The sequence below is a fragment of the Poecilia latipinna genome, unplaced genomic scaffold (assembly GCF_001443285.1).
Source record: "Poecilia latipinna isolate Pla-1442-1.1 unplaced genomic scaffold, P_latipinna-1.0 Scaffold388, whole genome shotgun sequence".
In the NCBI taxonomy this organism is placed as follows: Eukaryota; Metazoa; Chordata; class Actinopteri; order Cyprinodontiformes; family Poeciliidae; genus Poecilia; species Poecilia latipinna.
Window position 1 is genome coordinate 375633 of NW_015113004.1, and position 20900 is coordinate 396532.

A 20900-nucleotide genomic window follows, 5' to 3' on the forward strand; every position below is an offset into this window, starting at 1 on the left:
ACTAACAACGGAAAATGGCAAACTACATTATCAAATATTATGAAACACAAAATGCTAAACTGAGGAAAAGCTATTGCAATCCTAGAGCAATATATAAACAATGTGAAAACACTAAAATGATTAAATCAATTAAACACTCAAACCACAGTTGGTAGGAAAAACTCACTTTATATTTAGATGATTTTTTTATTTTTTATTTTAGAAACAGTGATGAGTAAAGGTTTAAACATAAGCCATGGTTACCTGCAGCAAAGTGTGACTCTGGCATTCACATCCATAGTAAATGTCTAAAACTACGACAGTGTTAACATCTCAGCTTAAGAAAACATGTCATGTTCTTCTCTGGTTTGCTGTTTACTCTGAGCGAAAACATCCTGCTGCATTACACTGCTGTGTCCATCAGCAACACGAAACTATAGCCCCCAGTCAGCTCCCTTACTCACTTCCAGCACTAATGATTGTTTTTACACTACACTGTGAAACTGGAGTCGTCTGAGAAAACTGTGACATCCACAGAAAACAAATGAAAACACAATACACAAAGGCCTGCGTCTTATTACTGAGGTCAAAGTGCTAACAATTACGCCTCACATTTTCATTTTACAATATAAAAGCTTCCTTTTATTGTAAATCAGTGCAGTGGAGAATTTGTCAATGAAGGATTTAACATTTGATATTTAATATTTTAAAGACTTTAACTTTCTTTAAGCAGGAGAACATATTCACAATAAGAAAACTATGACTCCAAGTTCACACAAACAGAAATATCATACCTGCCAATTAAAACATTCAATATAAAAAAGCAGAACCAGTGCACAACAGGCCTGATTTAGGCTTATGCCACTAACCCCTCAAGCGTGTGCATGTAGTTAAAAGCTAATTTTAATACTGCGAACAATATTTTGATCTTACTTCTGAACAGGGATTAGTCTAATGATTTTTAAGTGCTATGTTAAAAAAGTGCTCTTCTTGATGCAGCATTTTAAGGATCTCTAAGGGAAACTGCTTCGTGAAAATAATCCACTTTGCTGTTGATTTTCATAAATCTGAATACTCTCAGTGACCTCTTTTCAGTTGCAGCTGCAGGTATTAGTAGTTTGTGAAAAAGAATGTCCCTGTATATTTTAACTCCATATCAGACATTGAAACATAATTAATATGAAACTCAATTTAATTATATGTGAAAACCCTAAATGCAGACATGTTTTGAACCAACTACACTCCAGAGTAAATTTATAATGAAGCAAATATTTACTTCCTCAATGTTGTTTTAAAATCTATGAATCAAAACACTGAGCAGGATGTTAAGAAATGCAACTGAACCTGAGCAGCTCAGGGACTTTGGGAAGAGCCAGACTCCATGGTCTGTGGAAGGAGTGAGGCGAGTTAAAATCACTTCTGTCAGGGAAGAGAAAATAGTTAGAATTAGCTTTTTGGACAGGTTGGTGTTTTTTAAACAGTAAAGACATAAAGAGAAAAAAATAAACAAAATAAGAACAAACATTAAAAATATACTTCAGTTCAAGGAGGCAATTTTTGAAGTTCTTTTGATGATGAACTGAAACACTTAATTCTGAAAAGATTGAGAATACTACTCGAGAAAAACACTAGTAAGCTTTACAAGACAGAGGTCTAAATTTATTGGAGTTTTGTTGTTCTCTTGGTTATGCATAAAACAAAGATTTTACAACTGAGCTGCATAGTTTGTTCATTTCAGACTGAAAGTATGATTTGCACATATGGATTATATCCGTACCAAATCTTGTGCTTTTCTAACTTTGGTCATAACAAACCCAACATAAATTAGACTGACAGACTCACAGCAGTAAAGTCAGTATTTGAGTCAGTGTGCTCCTCATATAGATCAGAGGAGATAAACAGAAGATTTCAGAACTACTCTGCAGAAACCAAAAGCTAACATTTGGTAGCAGCATTAAAGTAACATAACGTAGCCTCAAGCCAAAATACCCTCTTACTGCTGCCACTGCGAGACGTCAGGCAAAGAACTGAGGATCATGCACGACTTCTTTCACTCAGCAGACCTGATAAGCAGATGAGCAGCAGGTGAGTCGATTCCTCTGCAGGAGATCGACTCCAGGCATGGGGATTGATCAGCAGCAGCAGCAAAAGCAGAAGAAGATGGAATAAAAAATAAGATGAAAAGCAAAACTGTAGCTAATCTATCCCGAGAATCTTTACATGAAGTACTTAGTAATTGTTGTGATATGGAGATTCATGCCTACTGTAAACATAAACTAATTAAAATACCCCAGAAATTCTTCACATATTAACATCAAAGCCACAAAGCTCAGAGTGTTTTATTGGTATTTTGGGTAAAGAAAAAAAAAAGTTGTCTGTGATTAAGCTGGGGAAAAAAAATTTTTTTTTTTTTTTTTTTTCAATTTTGCATTCTTTGCCTGATTTTAAACCTTTAAATGGTGGGGAGGCAAGTCTGTAATACATCAGTCTCTGAAAACCATTTTAGGGACTTTTTACTGTAACTGCAATTAAAGCATTATGTTACAAATTTCAAAACGTATCATACACCGACTACAACGCAGATCTCATTCTCTGAACATTAAAAACACTTGATTTTTAGAAGATGATGCTGAGAAGACGACAGCAGTGAGTTTTTAATTGTACACTTTATTGATTACTGTCATGATCCATGGTTTCTGGTCTTTCAACATGTTAGTTTTGTGTTGGACTACTTTGATTTGTAAGCAGTTTCTGATGACAATAAAAGTATTAGTTGTGGTCTCTACAAGGCTGGTTTTTAGGGAAAGAAGACCAATAGAGGACCACTGTGGAAAGAAGCTCATAAAATGTAAACTTGAAGTTTGCCAAAGTTTACAGGACAAGACACAAAACAAACATGTGGACGAGACCAAAATTGAACTTTTTGGGCGTCATGTTTTGTGTGGCAGAAAATCAAAGCTGCACATTACTCTGAAAACACCATTTTGATGTTTCAGTGTCTGGTGTTTTCAGAGTGATGTGCAATGGAAGCATTATGCTGTGACGATGCTTTTCATCACCAAAGCAGACTAGAGTTGTAAAGAAGATAGATGAAATTCAGTTGAAGACAAAAACTCATTAGAGTTCTGCAGTTCTGGCAGTGTAGAGTGCAGAGTTTACACTGCCAGAACTACAACGGAATAATTTATGGAAGAAAATGGCCCAGTTAAAGTCCAGACCTAAATCCACTTGTGCGTTTTACATTTTGACATTGTCCAAAAAAAGAAAAAAAAAAAAGACTTGCAGCAAAAACTTGTTCTACATAATATGTTTCTCTTCACAAACGTGCTGCTTTATGTTGTTTTGCCTTAATATAAATATACAGGAGTTTGTGATTATAATGTGACAAAATGGAAATGTGCAAGAGGGTTTTTTTTATTTTATTTTGGAAGGCATGATAACATTTGACGGAAATAATCACTGCTCTGCTATTAGGAATCTGCTTATATTAGTCTAGTGAAATGTTGAAAATAATTATTCCTCGTTTCATCATTCAAACGGGTGATCAGGTTTTAGATAATGTGAAGACTCTGTGTGGGTCTGAAATTTGGCCTCAGTCCAATCACTTCGTCACAGTAGGGGGGATTTATTGTCTGTCACAAGTATAGTTCCTGCTGTGAAATCACTGATTGGGTGATAATAGAAACACAACAAGCTTGAGCAGAACATTTTTCTGCCCAGTGCGATCTGGCGTGAAATTGCCATTATGAAAACATTTTTAGATGAAAACTCTCACTTGCAAGGATCCATTACTCATCAAAGTCTACATTACATGTTATTGGAGCTATAAATTCCCATTAGTTTGTTTATAAATAGATCACAAGACATCTTTTTTTTTGGCATGATAAAAACTGCTCATTTAATAGCCACTCAAGGAGCTTTTTTCTAAAATGCTTAGTCCGACAGAAAACAGTTTAACAATAATAACCATCACATGTGCAGAACAGGCACTGCTTCCAGCCGATTCCATCTGTGTTATCAGCTAGCTGCCTGCAGCACCTGGTGACAAACCAAGCAGACGTACCCCTCAGACAGCTAAGTCAGTTCAGTCTGTTGGATAGGTTGTCAGGGGGGTTTCCTTTCTCTTGTGTCACTGAACAGCAGAACCGCCAGTGTTGATGCGAGCGATCACTTACTCTGGAATAAACCTTCCAAGTTCTGGTTCCACATTTGACAGTTGCTTTGCCTCTACAATTGTTTGGCATCTTGACAGAAACTCCACCAGAAACCACTGACAGATCATTAAGACTGGTCTTGTTTGTGGTTTTGGCTGAACAAAGAAAGCTGCAATCCCCCGGCTTCAGCACAGTTGTCAATCTCTGTTCTTTTCATTTAAGCTTGTCAAGAGACTGCAGGGCATAACGTTGTTGTGCTTCACCGGAAATGGAAAACAAAAGTTGGTCTGAAGCCTCTGAGAAATAAATTTTTGAAGTTATTTGGTGCAGCAGAAGTGTAAAAATCATCCAAAAAGTTCTCCTTGTTTACTCACCGTTAACGGACCTACATTAATTCATCTGCTCTTCTTCTCTGAGTCCATCTGCTGAATGATGTTCAGATTTTATTAATTTTTTAACATGCTGCATTTATTTTATGGACTTTCACATTTTAATCATTTCACTATTTCTATTCAGCAAATTGACCATTGTACTATTTATGAACTTTTTGTTCCTGAATCCCATTTTAAGTTATGTTGATAGTCTCCGTTTTTCATATTTTTGGGTGATACACAACTGCAGAAAAACTAGCTCAAATTCTAAAAAATGTTAACAGTGAAGGTACCTAACGCCTAGAGGTCGTGTAACTTCAGTTATTTTATTCTTCTCTTGATCTTATATTTATTACATCTGTAGGAACCAGATTTCTCTAAAGGCTACACATTTAGTGCTATCCTCGTGGGTTTATAGTTTCATTTTCACAGATGGGATTTTATAGCAGGCAAAAACCAGTATTAGGAAATTTTCATATTTTAGTAGCAGAAAGCAACAGAGACCATGAAATATATTGGGTGTTCACAGCATCTCTGCTTGCTAGATTTTGATGAATGACTTTTGACAGAGGTTACGACAAGATTTTCCGCCGAACTTGTTTTCATTAAATGCGCAGGTGCCTGTGCCGCTCACAAAACACAGTTTCATGCCACACAGAAAATAATCCAAATTTATGCAAATAAACACTGTGGAGAGGAAAAATATGATCCTGGTCCATTTTGTTTGTTATTACAGAGCCAGAGGTGATACAGGAAAATGTTTTGAGATAATTAAAAAGTTAAAATCCATGACAGACTGAGTAATCATTGCTAGTTATTGTTTATAGCACTAAAACACACAGAACTCTAGGTCTTTTGAAGCATTCAAATTAGCCTGCAGACACGATATCCAGGGCATTAAACCATCTACAGGGAGCAGATAAACTTGATCAGTAATATGCTAAGAATAAAGGATATTGAATTACTGATTTTTTTTTAAACATTCTGTTTATTCATTCACTTCAAACAGGGATTTTGAGGAAGAGTAATTTTGGTAAAAGACAAACAAATTAAAGGAAAAGATGGGACAAATAGGTCGATACCGTTTCAGTCCTTTGGTAAATCAGTCAATGTGTAGATTACTTTATATTTAATCAAAACTGGCTTGGTTAAGTTTTTTACTTAGATTGCCTAAAAATGACAGGATCTGGTGGACCAGTCTATCAGTCAAACCTCTCTGATGGGAGAGCAGAAAAAGACAGTTGTTGACTTTTAAACCTTCTTGAGATCGATAAGATCGGCCACCAATCTCCCAAAATTAAGGAAATTGGCACTGATAAATCAGTACACCCTAATCTGTGGTTATATTCCTCTAAAGCCATGGACACTAAAACTGATGAGCTATAAAAATTATTGGTGTCGCATATCAAATTGACAAACTTCAAGTTCTACTGTAGCAATATAATTAAATAAAACATTTGGAACTCTGCCTTTTGGCTATAATGTGCCATCACTATTATTATTATTATTAGCCCCACCTGCTAACCCACTCAAAATGTTTTAATAGGCACACAATAGATTACTGTTGCCAAACTCTATGTAACCAAAATCACAAACTTTTTTTTGGAATGCATAAGTTTTGCAGAGATACTGTTATTGGAAAAAAAAAAGAAGTTATAATTGGATTCATACTTTCACCTCTGTGCTTGCAATTTAAAAGTGCAGCTTGGGACTTGTGACAAACTTGCAACTACCAGCCCGTGTAAAGTGGGGGAAATGCAGCTTCATTGCCACATGTGAAGCAGAACATTGAAACCTGCCATCAATTATCCCCACCAGTGGCCTTTACTGGGAGGATCAACACTGGCGGTGGGTCCCAGGCTGCTCCCTCAGCTGGAGGACTGGATGCCACCACTCTGTGGTCCAAAGAAGACGGCTCTACCACTAAACAATCACAAATCATTTAAAAAAAAAAAAAACATTCAGTGTGTGCCTCTTTGGTAAATGCCAGCAGACATAAGCAACACAAGTGATGATGTTCAAATCCCTCAGGAAACCCAGATAAAAGCCCTCGCAGACATAAACAGAACTGTTGAAACTGACACCTAATAGTTGCATTTTGAATATCAGCAGTGATCCTAATCTACTACACTCGGTGAAATTTACCACCTGTTGCTTTTCATATTAACAGAACAAAGTACCATCATTACAGCACTCACAGGAGACTGAACAGAGTTATTTGGGTGTTTCGAGGACCCTCAGTTTTGTTGTGTCCCCACACAGCCAACCTACAGCCGCACGCTGCTTCCCTCTGAACTGTGAATGACTCCACGCTTTCAGCACCGTGCTGAACCCACAATAGCCTCACATGTGGCTTGTTACACATCCGATTTCTCTGCCAAACCCCTTCATCTCAGTCTCAACCACTTTTGACAGCCATGGGAAATCCATGCTGCAAATTGAAAGAGGTCCAGGGAGAATAAAGTGGCGGGCTATAGATTTCTCTTTTCACAGAGCCAACCAAAGACGTGACAGCGACGCAAGGCTTTGGTAGATGTGAGAGCATTACCATGACAGCTGGACAGCGAGCTGCAGAAGGGTTTTAATCGAGAAATAAATCAGACAAATGACAGGCAAAGCAAACCAACAAAAAGCTCATTTCTGCTTCTTATGCAAGCAATTTCTCAACAAAGGATAGGCATCACAACTCCATGAATCTGTGCCGTCATGTAGTTTGACAGATTTAATCTTAACACGCGATTCCTAGCAAACAAAAAACCTAATTAATAATAAATGTGTCAACTGTCCGGTCCTTTGTTTAAAACTTAAAAATCTATTTATATACACACATAAGTACTACTGCAGTCGGCCAAAGGGCTGCACAAAAATCTTCAACTTCATTTGTGATGCATATCAACCTGAACACACCTTTTATTCGCTCCTGAATATATTTATTCTGACATACTTTTAGCAATGCAGAGCAATTAAATAACTTGAAAATACATTACATCCCATCTAACACCATAATTTTATTTTTCATCAGGCCAAGGCCATCATCTGGAAAATGTATTGAAGTGGAAAGTTAGATTGCTAAAAAAATTTTTGTTCTTGCAGTAAGTTTAATTTTAAATATGAATCCAATTTAGATAATATGAAATATCTGAAGAAAAAAAAACTCCTGTAGCCTGATATGGGCTCATGGTTGTCATTATTGAAAAATAATCGGGTGTCTCTGACTGCTAAAGTTAAAAAGAGATTTCTCCCCAGCATTTCAGTTTGATAAAGTGCAATCATAAAGAAATGTAATTTAAAAAGCCTCTGATGATATACGTGTTATGATTAGATAGCAAAGAGGTTCTTCTCTGTGCTGAAGGTTTTATTTAATATAAAGTATCCAAACTCATTTCTCTATCCGGACGCCTCATGAATGACACAGTTGGCTTGTCGCGTTTCCGTGTGACATCATCCTCCTTGAGTTTGCTGGCATCAGTCAAGTGTATGCAATGTCAGCAAGTGCTGTCATCAAATAAATGCGTGACGATGATGATAAAATCGTGCATGCATCAGCAGATTTGTATCGGTCACATCAGTCCTTTTCTGAAAATTCTAGCGGCAAACATTTTTGTAAAGGTCTATTCATCGTGTAAATGCAGTTGCTTAATCAAAAGGTAGTGTTTCAAATCAGAAACAAATGATCAGATGTCTTTAAAGAACCAGGATAAGAATGAGGGGAGATGTTCATTACAAGTTCCAATTTTGCAAAAGCACCACCAAGTTCTGCACAAAATTTGACCCCAGTGTGAAGGCACCAACACTCCCAATTCAATATGAGCTCAGTCTTTCTCTCAATTTAACGTTAAATTACTCTTCTCTTCTACCAACTCATAGGGGGACAGTCATTCAGACACTCAATTAAAAGGAAAATGCTGAAGTTCAGTCACATGCATTGAAGACACACTTGAAATATGGATTATGATAGATTTAGCATGATTTATTGGCCATAAGGTGTCTGAAAGGTATCAGTCTGAGATCATTTAATTGCAACCACTATTTGAGAAACAAATAGTTTTCACACCTATCCATTGTTTAGATTTCGCCATAGAAACTGCAGGCTGTTTCTATCAGCTATTGAACTGGATATCTGCTGCTTCAGCAAAAAAAAAAAAAAAAAGAAAAAAGGGATTGAGCAGCAAATATTGTATTTTAGAGTGGGAAAACCTGAACAGTTTGAAAATATGTGTGAAGTATAAATAAATCACAATCAACTTTTCCACTGCATTCCAAAGCACATAGATATTTTAAAAACACACATTTGACTCGCATCCTTCAAAACAAAAAGCACTTTCATTTCTGTAGGGAGAAGTCGGGTCGATGTTATGAAGAGATTTGCCGCAAAGATCACCTGCATAACGAATGACGGACGGTTAACTCTGGGGAAACAGGTGAGGAGAACAGATTTCTCTCCTCAGCATCCCAAAAACAGTGTTTGTTCAAAACATTTTTTGCTCCAGTATTATTTAACAACTGGAATCAACTGGGTTTAAGGACAGGAACAACCAAAGGCTGAGGGGAAATAACATGATGCAGTGGACGCCATGACTACTACACCCAGAGCTTGAGCTGGAAGTCAACAGTCAAACCTCCAAGGCTACGGCTGGGGAGGGGGGGCTGAGCATATGGGTAATAAGGTAAGAAAATGAGTTCCTCTATCGTGGCTTTTAATTTTTACATGTTTGTTGGTACAAGGTATCTGCTGGCGGCCTCTTTGTTGAATACCTGTAACTGCTCCCCATATGTTCTCCCTGCATGTTTACCCATGATAGTTAGCTCTAGGAACAACTTGTTTATTGCCTAAGAAAACTGCAGAACAGAGCACATCTTTTGAGTATTGTTTTGTTTTTTTACTGCAGTTAAACCCTTGTGTGGAAAAAATAAAGCTTATGTAATCGGTGGATGGCTTGGATATAAGGTATTCAGTGATGCAGATGCTAGAAGAAGTTGGAGGAATAATGCCCACAAGCTTCAAAGTAATAATGCCAGTCAGAATTGGAGCAGCTCCTGACTGTAGCCAGAATTTTATTTATTTTTTTTAATAAAATTGTGCTTGTTTGATGTTGTGAGTAACAAGCAGATTGGGCTCAATACAAAGTATTTGCTACGTCCTTTTTTTAGAAAACATTTTTCCTTTGTCCTCCTCGCCTCACACATGGCAGTGTAAATTTTCACTTTATAAGCTCAAATTAATACTGTAATACTATTGTTTTGAGTGACCATTGTTTTATATATCAGCGTCTGAGACCAGTGTGTTCTTCCATCACTCTCCTGCAAGCTGCAGAAGAGTGATAGAAAAGTGGCTGGCTTTTGCTCACTTTTTACGTCCACACTTTTCTACACATTTCTTGATTTTTTGACATGAAAATGCATTTAAGTACTCTGTGCAACAACACAGAACAGAACAGAAAGGATCAAACATCAGGATATACACCCTTTAAAATCAACCACAAAACACATGTGATTTACATAATGCAAAAAATACCTAAATTACATTTGGTGGTTTCACCCATTTTTCAATTCTCTGTGTTTATTTGAAGAGGCCATAAAAACACGAGGAGTTTGTATTCCATCACTGCTGCCAAACAGGAAATGGCTTGTGCAAGTAATTAGGCTCAGGTCCTAATCCATAAACTAGCCAAACCTCTCCCAATGCTGTTATCCATAAGAAGTTTTGACAGTGTTGCTCAAAGGCAGGATGTTTTGTTATGCGTGATTGAAATTCCCCTGCAAAGGTCTTTCTTGTTTGATATCAGACATAGCACAGGCCTATAAAGCTTGTGTGGGAGAGGAAGAAAGTGAAAATAACAAACTAGGAATGTGAGGCTAATTTGTTGGAAAAGAAAACACACACTGTGATCTGGAGGAGTTTTCTGTTGGAGAACTTGCAGGAGAAGAAGGGCTCCAGGAAGGCAGAAAGAATACGGAACATGAATTAAGCTAAAAGTAAGAGTCAGTGGGTAAGGATGTCAAAGCAGCAAATCAAGCAAAAGATCACATAAAAGAGTGAGACATTCTATTGATTAAATAATGCTGATAAAAAATAAATTCCTTAAAACCGCCCTGATCAATACAAGCCTGAAAACTGGAGGGAGGGAAGGTAGGCTAAGATTTCCTTACAGCGTAAGCTTAAGGAAATCTTAATTTGTGTGCAAGCCTTACACAAATTAGGAATATTTATTGCGATTGCTGTTGAAAAAGAAAATGACAGTACAAACAGCACTTTCAGATATGGTCATATATTGTTCAGTTACTCATTGAATTGAGGCAATTAAAATGAACAAAATGAGCATCATCTAAAGATTTCCACAAATCTTGAAACTAAATGTCTCTGCCTAACAGCTCTTTGTATTAATAAAGTTTTTCGTCTTTGTGCAAAACAACTTGGCAGCATTTTAGCTTCTTACTCCATAATTTTCTATACTAAAGTTTCCCTTTATCCTAAGATTACCTGATCAGCAGATGGAGCTAAACCAATGGGAAACAATGGTCATGCAATAGCTGGTGATCCAGGATATAATCTGTTGTATACTGAACAAACAGCAATATTGCTACAATCGATTACTCCATCAACACAATCTGCTACAAGAGGGCAGTAGCTTCTTAACTTTAACAACTAAAAACAATTTTAATATAAATTCTTATAATTTTTTGAGGCTAGTTTATGTACCTTTTAAAAATGAAAGGGGAGACTGATTGGGGCTGTGTCAGCACTGAGCAAACAGTCTTCAGAAAGCTGCTCAAAGAATAAACAGTAAGTGACGCACGCTGCTGTCCTTGGTGTTTGCCAGAGATTGTACAGATTGTGGGTACTTTTTGTTCAAGTAAACGGATGTAAGGGGCAAGTCCTGGTTCATTGTATCCTCTTGTGATTTTGGATTACCTGCTGGACAAATTTACAGTAGCTTACACTGCTTATTGAAAAAAGCTCCAACAAGCAAAGTGAGGTTGTCACATTGCTTGTTGGGTGATTATTGCTACGACTAAGCAATAAAGTTAACAACCAGGTTTGTTCTGCAAAAATTAGGCTTTTAATTGTCCTTGCGACTTTTTATGCCATGTTTTGTGGTGGTAGGGGAAGTGGATGTAAATCGAGATGCAGTCTATCAGTTGTACATGAAAACGTGAAGATGTTTTAACAAACATTTTCATGTTTGATAAAACCAGAACATTATATGAAAGTGTGGGATAGACTGGGAGAAGACGAAAGAAGACGGGAGCTAAAGAATTTCAATTTCCCAGCTTGGCAGGGGCAAGTCAAGTTAATTAAAGTTTGAATCTTGTCTATTACTGTTTAAATTATTTATTAAGGGTATTGGTTATAGGAGAAGAGAGAAGCATTACATATTCTCCTTTATTTTCCCATCAGGAGTCATTTGTGGACTTTTTCCAACATTCGGAGAATTTTAAATGAATCATCGGACAATCTGTCAAGCCATCGGTGGTCAGTATGTCGACTGACACTTTGCAGCTTTGTCTTTTATGTAGTTAAAATGAGTTCCTTTGGAAGTCATTAAAAACACTTCAAGCTTTAAATTAAAATCAGTTCATTATACCATAAATATATAAATGAATTAACTAAGGGTGTGTGTGCAAAGGCTTGTTGTTCATTTATTTATTATGTTTTGAGTTGTCAAGTTGATATATTTTGAACTTGGTTTCAGATGAAGGACAGTTCATGCTCCGATGCCTCCAGGGAGAAAGCTCTTCTTGTTTTAAATGTCAGACGTTTGACGTCCTACAGTGTCAATGTCTGGTGTTATAATTGCTTGGCTACTGCGTTCAGCATAAATCAATATAGAGTGCAAATAACAGTTTGTGTGTACATGTAGGTTACTGTCACTGTCAGGAGCCAGGTGAGTCAAACACGACTCTAGTTTTCTTACTTTACTCCCCGAATCGTCCCTTGTAAAAGTAACAAAATGAGGAAAAGTTTTAATTTTGACAAAGTTTTAATTTTGACAAATAAGATGGCACAGATAATGCAATTTATACAAGCTCTTTCTCTACTCCTTTAGCTCATTGGCACTTAATTCTTGCAAGCTGATAATATCTTAGGTCTTGTTTGAGGCATTCCTCCCATTTGTCATGCAGATTTTATTTCCTTGTCGTTTAGTTTCAGCACACACCCATGTGAGATAGTCTGTTTTTAATTTTAATCCCATTTCTTCCAGCTCCCACATCAACACTGGTAAAGCATCCTCAGCTTTAGCACAGAACCTCCTAAGTATACAGTTAAAAGCAAATTTTTGCACACACTATAAAAATACATTCGTAGATTTATGGTGTTTGACAAGCAACCTGACTAAGTTTTGTCTCTCAGGATTACCTAATTTTTTCTACTCATTAAATTTCAATTGGATTGATGAATTTTTTTTTTTTTTTTTTTATCAGAAATCTCCCTACAGCACATACACTAAGATTTCCAACACCAATTTGGAAAAGTACAGATGATGATGTCTTGACATTTTAAGCTTATGATACGACAACTTGCAATGTTTGAGTTAATGAATTCACACCTGCTTCCTTGTGTGACATCGTTGGTAAATCTAAAGAAGTCGGGTAAGCTATCAGGAGAAAATTGAGGAGCTCCACCAGTGTGGCTCATCTTTAAATCAAACTTTCTGACATGAGAGAGACACAGAGAGAGAAAAAACTCCTTTCAATTTGCAAAATTGAAACTCGCCTTTGCTTAACATGAAGGAGCTCCTGTCATGGCCAAAGGTCTGCCTATGATTACTTCCTGGTGATGGTTTCTTCTGAAAGCTCTGGCTGCCAGAAAGGAGTGATGAGTTTAAAATCTGTTTTGAAAAACAGAAGTTTTTTTGTATTTGAATCAACTTTTTAAATCTCTGTAAGGTAAGGTAATTTTATTTATATAGCACATTTTCAGCAACAAGGCAATTCAAAGTGCTGTAGTCAGTTGTTTCTTGATAAAGGATTGTGTTTTCTTTGAAATTAAGTGCCTTTGAGATGGCAAGTGAGGTAAATTTTCTAATACTTCTTGCTGCCTATCACTATTAAAAGAAGGCAGATGGCTGACAGTGTTTTAGAAAAAAAAAAAAAAGGAAGTAATGGTAGGCTTCAAGAAAGTTTCATAAGTAATTTGCACTGAAGGCTCAGTTTTCACAGCTAATTAAATTGTTGTAAGGATGAACTCTAAAACTTATAAATAACTCAATGGTGGATATTATTAAACCTCCCGTCATTGTTGCCCCCAACTTGCCTCAATATCCGCTTCTGGTCTTCAAAGAAAAAACACCGAGAGAAAATGACAGAAGCTGAAAGACCGAATGATAATGGTTTGAAGCAAGTGAGAGGAGAACGAGGGAGGCATGACAATCGAGGCAGGCGTTTGCAGTTTCTTGTCTCCTGTCAAATCTTATTTTCAGCGCGAATTGTTTTCCATTAGCCTTCACCACAGATGACTGATATGCAACCGCACACGTACACAACCTCTGCCGCACCTCTCCTCAATCGGTCAGCATGGTTTTGTTTCGGTCAAAGAAAGGAGGTCTATTCTTTATCTTAATTAACATGTAGAAAAGTACCGGCCCTCTTATGGGAGACAGAAATCTGCCAGGTGACAGTTTTATGTGGGAGCTCCAACACTCAATACCAACTGAGGTGAAAATGGACAAAAAGTCAGCTGGTAGTGGTTTATATATAGTATCATCCCGCTGAGGAGAAGCAGTTGGGAAGCCACCTAAACAAGCGAGACAGAAAAAAACAATCTGAAGTATAAAAAAAGAGTCCAAATGTCCTGCTCTCTTTGGTGATAAATATTGATCTGTTGGAGAGAAAATATGGGCTCTTATACTTGATAACAAACAGAAAACTTGAAAACCCAAAAATGATCAGAAAGGAGAAATGATCGTAAAAGCTTTATGTTGCAAACAAATCAAACATGTTAATGTTAGAGAATTATGAATGCTGTTCTTCTTTAACTTCCCATTTTTCTTGGAATAATCCATTTCATTCCCTTAAATGTATGTGTTTAATCTGCTCTGTGAATAAGGATTTATAGTGTTTCTCTTTAGGATTCCTATATGCTGCAAAAAGACAAAAGCAAAATGGTTCAAAAACCAAGTCAGGGGATTCAGGGGAAGTTGGGTGAGCATTTGTACACGAGGGTGATTGACAGTGCTAAGACCGTGACTGATTGTTTGTGACCCGGCTGCGTATCTCTTCAGATGGCAGTAGAACAAGTGAGAGGAGGAAGAGGAGCTAGATTTCCTTCTTAGATTATCGCTGACAGTTTTAACAAATGTGTGTGTGTGGGGTTCTCTCCTGGTGCTGGTCACTGTTCAGTCAGTTGAATATGCCGACTAATTTCTCGCCCAAATAACTGCAGGATATAGGCACAAAACCCCCCCAATAGTCTGCAAGGATTGATGTATCTGCAGAGGAACGTATACCATGCAGTCTTCCACAAAACATGCTGCCTAGCCTCCAAATTCCACCTACTTACCACACAATGAGCTAAGTCCTATTTGATTACAGATGCAGAAAAACATTAGAATATGTGTTCAGGGTGCAACTTACAGATAAGCTATATCTTATTAATTTGTGCTGACGTTAATAAGCCACTTTCTACTGCCCTACGAAACTGATAATATGGCCCATGCTAAAAATAAAAATAAAAAATAAAAATAAACAGCCACCTGTTGTCTTTTTACTCAGGAGATATTCACAGCAAGAGCACTGCGTAGCAATACCACAGCAAAGAAAAGACATCTGTTGAACTATTGTAAAATTCATTTATGACCATATTAGCCTACGCATTATATTTCCAATCAAGCGTTACATAATGAAACACCTCCCATGGTGGACAGAGCAAACACCGTCAACAGGATGCAGTTCAAGCATGCTTTTATCTTACTGTAGTGGAGTAAAAGCTGCAAGCTGCTCCAGTTGTTCTGCTGAATTAAAGCAAAAGCTTGCTGGCAGCCACAATTACCTTTAGCATGGGAAGTCTGACATAAATGGGAAATATGGCTCCACTGTACAACATAGCAAAAGTAGGTTCTTGCTGTTCACAAATGGCAAAGCAATGTGGTGAAAGAACAAGACAAATTCTGACATTACCACAAGGAGAAATGACTAAGTGCTAGGACAGCATGCTGTCATAGATGTGAGATCATTTTTATTTGCAATTTTGCCAGGCGACTGAAAAGTTTATGTTACACTTCGTATTTCCTTTGAAACACAATGTCTTCATTAATTAAAACCCATCATAACATAATTATCAGTGGTAACATTTTCTATTATATCATTTTTCTTAATTTACCCCACCACCTCAAAAAAAAAAGTAAATAAATGTAATCAAGCATTGTGAGAAAAAAACGTATCAAAAAATAAAGACGTTTTAAAAAAAGGAAATCCCAGAGCTAAAAGTTGTGCTTCACTGAAACTTTATAATTACCAGTTGCCATGTTAAGAGAATCATCCACACTCTGTTGCTTCTTTGTCTGAGCGTCTCTCGGTTGCTGCCCTTGGTTGTTGTTTGAAATAAGATATTTTTCCCTTCGCTGGCTGCGTGTGGAACATTTAGAGTTGGTATAAAAAGTTCACACACACACACACACACACACACACACACACACACACACGTTTTGTGACATAAAAAAGAAGAATGATGGACAATTTCAAAATCTTGCCATTTTGGAACAGAGGCAACCAAGTTGTTCCTTATTCCTTAATTATATGGTCACGACATGTCAGACGCACTGCGCACTTTCTCCAAGCCTTAAATACACACTGCTACTGTACTAATATTTAAATTATAACCATCTACTCTATGCTAACAATACAAACCCCATACTTTTCTGCTACAACTGTCTGCAGTATCTCCAAACCAGCAGATGCCTCCCAAGATAAATGGGCCTCCCACAAATCTCTCAGTAAATCTAAAAGCTGCTGTTTATCTGATCTGATGTCAGCTTCAATCGCTTTAATTTGATTTGTGTATTACTTAGACATGGGACACAAGAAGCAGATATGATTTAGAATAGAAGATGAAAGGAGTATATGTCCTGATTTGAAGGAGACAAAGTGAACGACATCAGAGAACAGCAGCAGTTCAACCAATAACACCCCCAGGCCTCATTTCCTAATCACTGCTCTAATAAAGATGAATCTGTAGTCTGCGTGTCCTCAGCCACGCAGTTTTATTTTAGTAGGAGTATTTTTAAGTTTGCTCTTTGATTTGTGACAAAAAAAAAATTGTCATCATTCATTTGCGCTATTGTTTTGTTGTTGCAGCCTGATATACATTAAAAAAGTCATCGCAGTGTCTTCATGAACTGTACGAAAAATACATCGTTGATTGTTTTTCTCATCAATAGAACTGATCTGCTGAACAAACAAACAAAACATTGTCAATTGAAAGCTACACAACAACCCTTGCATGTTCGCATTAGGATTTCATTTCTGAGATGAAAACTAAATCAAAGTGAAAGTAAAATCAGTTGATGGGGCACGTCGACAGCCGCCAGCTGAGCTGTGCTGTTGGGAAGCTTTGTCTGCTTTTCAGACTCGCTGCTCATTAGCTCGCTGCAGAGGCACGAGAACTAACAGCAGAATTATCACTGTGTCCAAAGTGCAGATTGAATTTCAGAAACATTGCTCGTACAGCGCATGCTTTCTGTTCTCTGTTTGTAATGTGACCCGTGAGTATTCAGAGTCAAACACCCAGTGGAGCAGGCAACTGTGTGTATGTGTCCATTTCTATGGAGCTCAGCCAAACGCACACAATACTGGTCCCACTGCCAGACCCAGGACTTATTCATATCATCATCATCATCATCGGATTCGACAGAGTGTTTTACACACTATGAAAAATATTAGCATACTGACTTTTTCAGAGCCTGATTCAGATCTTTTTAGGCCCTCTGTGGCCCTTCGCTCTTCATAAAAATCCAGAAGCGGTAAATCCAGACGTAAACAATGTCTGCGAATTATAATTCTGAAAACTGTGAAAGAAGTTTGCGTCAGTAAAATAAATCCCATACCAATCCAACCATTCCTGGTTCCAACTACAGATCCAAACATACCTTTCTACAGAAGGTACAATCAATGCTCCACCTAAGACCGTTGCTATTTGCTGTGCTTTCTTTTTTTTTTTTTTTTAAGCTTCCTGCATGATCTTGTGACAATACCGTCAAGTGTGCACTTGTTTGCACAAAATTTTCTCAACGTCTCAACTAATTTTCATCCAATTTGCTTTTTATCTTTTATGAACATCATTATGAAATATCACACGTACTTACTTGGATATAAACATTAGATTTGGCACCTTCTTCAGTCAAAACTAGGAATTGAAATGTAAAAATTTGAACGAATTGAAATGTTAGTTCCAGTTCCAATAAATTGTTGAGACTTGATGCCCAACCCTACTGAGGGATCCGATGACTAATTGAAACTGTAGAATAATTAAATTCGATTTTCATCGCTGGAGATGATTAGTACAACTGCGCTGCTTCAGAAATGCTTGGAGAATGAATTGAGGAGACCATCTTTTGCTCTGGCAAAAATCAGGAAAGCCACTGTGCGAAAATACATCGGAGAACAATTTAACACTAGGGCAAGTGACTGAAACGTCTCACAATGCAAAAAAAGAGGAAAAAAACAAAACAGGTACATACTGTAAAACATGTTGCAGGTATTAAAAGGCATCAAAGACATGTTACATTTTTAGACAAACACAAAGAGGTACACACACATCTTACTGAAATAATCATATCTAAGTGCTCACAGCTGATTAACCAGCTATCAGGCTCTGCAGGGACCTCCTGGTAATTTATGAACACCATTATCACTGTCAGGTTTCCGATATGAACAATCACTAACATTGCACACGCAGACACACTCTTAATAAAGAAAGCACAAACAAAAGAGTACTTAGAAACATTAGGGTCTGGTTATTGTCAATAAAGGAAGCGCAAAAGACTTTTTTTTTAAAACAAAATTCAAGCAGATATTTCTCAGCAACTTTCAAAATAAATCTGAATTTTAATGCAATTCACATAGTGCATACTATCATTGTGAAGCTTAAACGTCCCTTTTTTCATGGTCTGTCTGCCAAGACATTTAATCTGCAGTGGAGTAACAGGAGCGGAGGCCCAGCTTTAATATGCAGAGTTGTGTGAGAAGAAGCAGTCAACAGTGGAGACAGGAGGGGGATTCAGCTGCACTGCACTGATACGTAGGGACAAACCATATAAGTGTCTGTATTTAAAGGTGTTTTCTTACCTCTCTGTGTTAATGCGTCACCAATGAGCTACAACTGACAGCTGGTAATATTAATTTTTTTTTTTTTTTTTTTTGGATAACTTGTCAGCAGAAACAGCGAAACACACACACATACAATTTCCAGGTCCCCAAATATTTAATGCAGTCTCTTCTGCAGCTTCTCATCTGTTTTTGTTCTCGCTTCAGAAAACACGGAGCTAGAACCGATGCCCCGCTGTTCACAGAGCTTACCATCCCAAATAAAAAAAAAATAAAAAAATCCTAACGACAGGAACGATTACAAGCTTCAGCTGGACAAGTGGAAAGTAATTAACTATACAACGGCCTCATGTGCACTAGTGCAGATATGCTCTAAACGTAGAAGCCGCAGAGGTTTTGTTTACTTGTCACATGGTAAGGAAGAATCTTGAGCAATTAGACACGATATCCCTCTGAAACCCAACTCCTGCAGTTTTACGAAATGAATCAATAATTCTTAGAGGAAGAGCATCTGTTGTACAAGAAATTCGATTAATTCCCTGACACAGTAGCTTAAAAACACAATTGCCAAAACTAATATTCACATCCTTTATACATCACTCCTCAATCTCAATGGTTTATATTAAATCTACTGCTGATTTCTCAAGAGACTTCTACTTTATTCTCTAGCCCCTAGTCCAAGATTCATAACTCTGACTCTGAACTTTTATCAATTAACCTCCCAGTTTTCCATCACTCCATCTCTATTCATTTGGCTCTCTTGCTGCCGCTCTCTCCAGCTTCTAATAACATTGTTCTACTCGGGGTAGATAAGTGCAGCTGCTGTGATAAGGAGCTGGGCGAGGGAATGATGTAATCTGTCTCCATCTCCTCCTACAGTCAAAGCGGCTCAGATCCACCAGCAGATACAAACAGCGACTGAATTAATGTGCAGCACAATGTGGCTGGTATCTGTCTTTCACAGAGGGAAACAACGCCCCCAACAACAGATGCTGTTGTTACTGCCTTACTTATGCTCATCATTTCTGGCTGCTGAATGGTGGTAAATTAAATTTAGTCTTCTCATGCAGTGCAAACTCAGTCTGCTTTTTTTTTTTTTGCTTCAAAATAAACATACATTTTCCTTAGCAACCACAAGAATATTGTCATTAGAAGTGCATCATTTTTGCTGGCAAGCTATCCTCCTCTTCCTCAGGTGTAGCTCCAGGAGGATGGCATAGTCTGCAGGTAAGGTTTGCCAATATCTGTGGCCTTTCTTAGTTGCCCACCATCAAGATTACTTTAAATCTCCCTGATGCAAAGGAAACCCTCCTGGTGTGTGAAATCTCAGACAATATAAGGCCTATCCTCATTCCTCTAACCATGATGCTTTGTTCAAAATTGGTTTTTGACTTTTGGACCAATCAGTTGCAACCATATGTAACAGCCACTAAAACAAACAAAATATTTCTAAATCATTGAAGTACTTGAACATGTCTACACTTATAAGGAAAAATCTGAAACATTCTTTATTCATCGTAAATACTGTATTTCTTTATTTCTACATTTTTGTTGTTTCTCCATCCTTCTAGCTCTCCTTTTTTCTCGTCTTTTATGTTTCTGTCTCTCTTCAGCTTTCAATCTTTCTCTCCTTCTACTTAACTATTTTGTATGTATTCACTTACCAATGTCGGTCTTATACAGCCAGGGGAAGTATTTTCCTTCCGACAGCCAAGCCTGACCTTTAATTTGGTGATGACTGGATGTTTGCTGTGTGTCAGGGCATGCCATGTACAAGGTACTACTTTCGACATACGTAACAGTAGCAGAGTTACTCCTGCTGCTACTGGCAGGAAAGTAGAGTTGCGAGTAAATTACACTATATTACATCAAAAACAACATATTGCGCGTATAAAAAACGTAGATATAGTTGCCTGCTTTGCATGTTTTTGCGACATGTTTTTCGGTAAGCTCCGTCTGCTTCGGTAGGACCGTGTGTTCACCGACATGCTAGCTCAGCGTGTGTCTGCGTTGGTGACGCGTATTTTCGTCCAGATTTTGTACAGTTTGGCGGTTCATAAGAGAGATAAGCAGCAACCACGTAAGGACAAAACTAGCTATCGGTGAATTGACAGACATGAATACGTAAACGCCT

General features: G+C 37.5%; 1 long non-coding RNA gene across 1 annotated transcript; it reads right to left on the reverse strand.

Moving 5' to 3' along the window:
• Nucleotides 1-153: 153 nt before the first annotated feature.
• Nucleotides 154-2133, reverse strand: LOC106950279 (uncharacterized). Its single transcript, XR_001425581.1, has 2 exons — nucleotides 2043-2133; nucleotides 154-1398 (listed from the first exon to the last, which is right to left on the reverse strand). It is a non-coding gene; the product is annotated as an uncharacterized LOC106950279 (long non-coding RNA).
• Between the last annotated feature and the right edge of the window lie 18767 nt (nucleotides 2134-20900).